Source organism: Microtus ochrogaster, chromosome 19 (assembly GCF_000317375.1).
Source record: "Microtus ochrogaster isolate Prairie Vole_2 chromosome 19, MicOch1.0, whole genome shotgun sequence".
Taxonomy (NCBI): Eukaryota; Metazoa; Chordata; class Mammalia; order Rodentia; family Cricetidae; genus Microtus; species Microtus ochrogaster.
The window spans coordinates 36,538,433-36,543,568 of NC_022021.1; positions in this window are offsets into that span (position 1 = coordinate 36,538,433).

A 5,136-nucleotide genomic window follows, 5' to 3' on the forward strand; every position below is an offset into this window, starting at 1 on the left:
TGAATTGGAGGTGGAAATTTAAGAACATTAATATCAATGTTCCTTACAAAATAAATGTATTTTCTGACATATCATTCAAATATTGAAAATATCTTAAACCTAAAACTCACTTACTCCACTTAGATCACCAAATATAACTTCATAACAGAATACCTTATGTCATTCTGGCTGTTTACATGTGTATCATTAATCCAACTAAAACCCATTGCCCAGCTTCAAATAATAGCATCATTTTGAACATGCCAAGCAAAGAAAAAGAACAAACTTCAAAGTTCTTATTTTTTTCTTTTTTGTTCCCTTGTTTCCCCGCCTCTCTCCTATCATCCTTAAAATGATGTGAAGAAAAAGGAGACTGTGATCATTTAAGCCAGAGATGAACAAGTTTTCAGATTCTTCCAGCTGAATCATCCACTTCACCAACTGCTACAGCTCTCCATGAAGTTGCCACCTAACTGCTGGAAAAGCATTTCAAACACAATGTTTGTCTCAGCTAGGGAGGCAAACATTCTAGGAGCCAGAAACAATTTACTTTTCCTAGATCTGCTGCCTCTCACAAATATTTGGAAGTTCAGGCATTTCCATCTTTACATGGATAATCCTAGGGCATTATGAGAAAAATTCTACCTGAATTTGTCTTCCAGTTTCACCCGCTCTAGGAATCTGGCAACACTGTCAGCACATTAAACTCTAAAATAGATATGTTTACTTCAGGCACTATACACTTTGCGAGGTTACAGATAGAACTCAGTGGTAGATCACTTACAGATCAACACACATACTGGGGGAGTTTTTTAATAACAGGATGACATGGTAAAAATTTTCAAACACTAACTCCTTTATCCTAAAAGATTGAATATATTTTTCTATGTCAAGGAAAATATTCCAGTTTAAGACATTCTTAAATGGTCAATAGTGAATTGAAAAGGGCTGCTCTCAGCAAATCCAATTCTATTGATGTTTTTGTGAGTATGGGTTATTAAAGGACAATCATAATGTCTACGACTTTGTGTGTGTGTGTGCTTATATCATTTAGTATTTTGAATGCTAATATGATTGAAGTAAATATTGACAATAAAACTATATGGCCCTGGTAACAGAAAACACTTGCTGTTGCTTTATGTAACTTTTGGCAATATTCACATTTTGGAATACTTATGATGAGACTATCATAGACATGTACACAGCAATACTTTAATATGCAAAGTGTTGAGGCTTTAAGACAAATTTGTTAGAAATTAAAAGAAAATTATCCAGAACTGCCAACAGAACCTGAACAGCAGCCTGGAGGGTAATGGTAGTGAGAAGGCACCGGACATAAATCTCAAGGTCCAAATCAGGAGCAGAAGGAGAGGGAGCACGAGCAAGAAACTCAGAACCGCGAGGGGTGCACCCACACACTGAGACAATGGGGATGTTCTACTGGAACTCACCAAGGCCAGCTGGCCCGGGTCTGAAAAAGCATGGGATAAAACCGGACTCTCTGAACTTAGCAAACAATGAGGACTACTGAGAACTCAAGAACAATGGCAGTGGGTTTTTGATCCTACTGCACGTGCTGGCTTTGGGGGAGCCTAGGCAGTTTCAATGCTCACCTTACTAGGCCTGGATAGAGGTGGGTGGTCCTTGGGCTTCCCACAGGTCAGGGAACCCTGATTGCTCTTTGGGCTGATGAGAGAGGGGGACTTGATCGGGGGAGGGGGAGGGAAATGGGAGGCGGTGGTGGGGAGGAGGCAGAAATCCATAAATAAATAAATTAATCTAAAAAATGTATTTTGGCTCTTAGACTATTACTGCACCCATTTTTTTTTCTTCTCTGAGCCAGAGATGCAGGTGCTGTAATATAGATACATTCTTGAACACCAGGCTCCCCAAGATGTGTTGATCAATGAGTTGGGTCTATTTGTGGCTTTCTGTAATTGTCTCCATTTTCTCTAAAGGGAAGCTTTTTTATAAACTTTAGCACCTACCTGTGTGTATAAGGCCAAAATTTATAATTTATCTACAAATTATGCTCATCTAGCAAAGTTGGGTATTCCTTTCTAATGTTCATGACATTGCTTGCCTTTGGGAAACTGGTTAGAGTTTCATTATCAATAATGATTTCTTCTGAGTGAACATTACATCCAGTTAGATTGCTATAGGTTACCTTAGTGAATCCTTATAGATATCTTGCAGTGTTGGTAATTATGGTTTGTAGATGTCTCAAATAGATAAAATTGTTTAACTGCTTCCTTTGCTTGATAACTTGTATACTATTTTCTAGAGCCATTGAAGCTAGATCTCAAGAGTTTGGAAACATTCAGGTCAGCTGCAGCATAAATACTCTCAGTTCTACATCATAAGTGTACAACTCTTTCAGTGGCCAGCTATCTAAATCTTCCAGTGGCAGCTCATCCTTATCCATGGCATCTTTTTTGTTTTTGCTTTGGCTTTTCTCTCAGTTCCTTGTATTGCTCTTAAAAGGCATTGTCTCTGCATAAGGAATTATCTCCCAAGATTTATTTTGAAATTATCAGAATATATACAAATCCATATAAACTAAGCCACCTTCAAAGCCAGAAACCACAGGACAGTGCCAAAGTTTTCCATTGGCATGAGTCATGGTTAGACAGCTGAACTAAAGCATCAATAGCCTTCCGGTGTTAGACATACCTGGGTGACTAGGATGGCCCTGACTCAACTTCTTAAAAGCATTTGCCTTAAAAGTTCTTTTAACTGTGTTTGCATGGATATATCCATGAGCCGATGATAATTTCAGTTTTGTTGATTTCTTCACACACAAGGTTATCTACCAACACATTGATGAACATTTGTCAGGGAAAGATTTCTCACCATGGTCATTTATTGGAGTCTGTGACAGAATACCTAGTTTTGTTGCTGTTCATTTTTCTGAAATACATGTAAATCATACATGTTGCAAAACTGTGTGCAAACTGAAGCTTATTTCATTCTTGATTGCAGGGGACTCTCCATGAGACCACAGACTCAGGCTTAGAGAAATAAAGAGTAGAATAAATTTTGAGTTATTTTGTCTACATTTTAGATGACTTTTACTTTGTTGGCTTGATAAAGGAGATTTCGATATAGTGATAAAATGATAACATGATTATCCAAGTTAATGATTCCAGGGGTCAGAGAACACTAATTTATGATGGGTTGCTCATGTGTCATAGTAAGTTAATAGTCTGCAATTCATCATTTAGCTTCAAGTAAAGACCTGAGGCATCCTACAGCATACTAAGATATCTTTCTCAGAAGGAGAGTGCTTCTCTGTAGATAATGGCAAAGTCTTGCTTAAAAATTCTAAAGGACTGTACAATCATTTATCTGTGGAAATTTGCCACAGGTGACAAGAAGCTTCACTAATTGTCATTGGTATTTCAACTCTCAATGGTCCAGATCAATACATTCAAATGAGGATATGAAGTGAATGAAAAAAAAAAAAGAAATAAAAGGAGGATATGACTGGTCCTAAGTATGGTGGAAAAAGTTTACTGGAGTTATGAGGGAGAGCACGGTGACAGGCATTTGGAAGGGTCCAGAGTAAACATGACGAGTGACTGAGCCAGTGATGAAACCAGCGAGGAGAGACAGAGAGAGAGGAACCAGGAACATTGACCAACAGGACAAGAGGCCAAAAGGTAAAGAGCTACCAGGGTAAGTAAGAGTACCTGGGAAGGTCAGCCCAGTTCCTAGGCTGGAGAGTTCAGGGTAGGGTACAAGAAATACATGTTATACGATATCCTATAACATTAGAGGCTGAAAGATACTGGGAGAAATTGGCAGTCAGAGCCCTCTTTGTTGTGTTAATAAGCTGGGCAGCCATTTGTCCCATGTTTCAGACCTAATGTTCTCTACATTGTCTGTTAAGTTTAGTCATCGTAGATAGTATGCCATTTTGCTGGAAAAGGGAGAAGTCGGTTGCCACAATTTATTTTTAGTCTCAGAAAGGACCTGTAGCATACCCCACTCCTCAAAACAGTTTTCACTGAGGTAGAGGGTTTCTGATTTTTTAAGTTGTCAATATCATTTCCCATTTTGTGATATGGAAATATCATAGAGATTAAGTAACTTTTGAATTTTACTTTATGGTCCAATATACAAAATATCATCAGTGTAATACATAAACTTGAAAATTAGTTCAAGGGAAAGATGAGCAAGTTCACCTAAATTGTTACACAAGACCAGATACTTAAAATTTCTTTAAAGCAACAGACAATAAAATTGCTAGCTTTGCCAACAAAAGAAAACTGCTTTTAGGAGTTTATTGCCTATTTAAAAAAGCATTTATATGTTTAGTTACATTTTTTGAGCATAATGGGCACATGGGTTCCTGGTACACGTAAGTGGAAAACTCGGGGATCCAAAGGGAGTGGGTTGCTGCTTAAAGTAATGCTTGTTTTCAGGCCATGGCAGGGTGTCTGCACATATAAACTAACATCTATAAGACGACTTGCACAAATCTACTAAAGATCAAGCCAGACAAAGTCCCAAAATAAGGGCTTATGGCATCTCAGATCTAGGTAATGGCAGTGGGAAATTCATATCTATCTAATTTCCAGAAAAATTTTAATCTGGTAGCCAAGGTTATAATTCTAGCAATGTCAGATTATAGCAGTTGTTGTATTCTGCATTGTGGTGGTATACACCCCATTACACCAGAATAGAATTACTGTCTTTACATTTAGTTTTCAGAATTCATTGGCTATACCTCTACTTTGTGATATAGCTCCAAGAGAAAAGAACTAATACAACACATCAAGAAGCCAGAGGTCATGTGTTATATTTCCCTTTTAGAGGTATGATTGGACTTAGTTTATTTCTAACACTAAAAGAAAATCAAAAGGAAAAGATTGCTCAGAAAAAAAAATGTTTCATGCCAATTCTTACTCTATAATCTCAGTTCCCAGAACTCACAAATTCAAAAAAGAGAGGGTGAACTCCACACTTGTATCATGGGGTGTGTTTTATAGGAGGTCACTATTATATCTGATGCAGTATAAGGTTATTCTTTTCAGTTGCAGGATGCAGGAGATAGCAGCACTTCTCTGGTGGACTACTGTTGTGGAAGTCCACTTACATTTGGGTGGGTCATTTCCAATGACATTGTGGGAACCTTTTTTTTTTTTTTTTTTT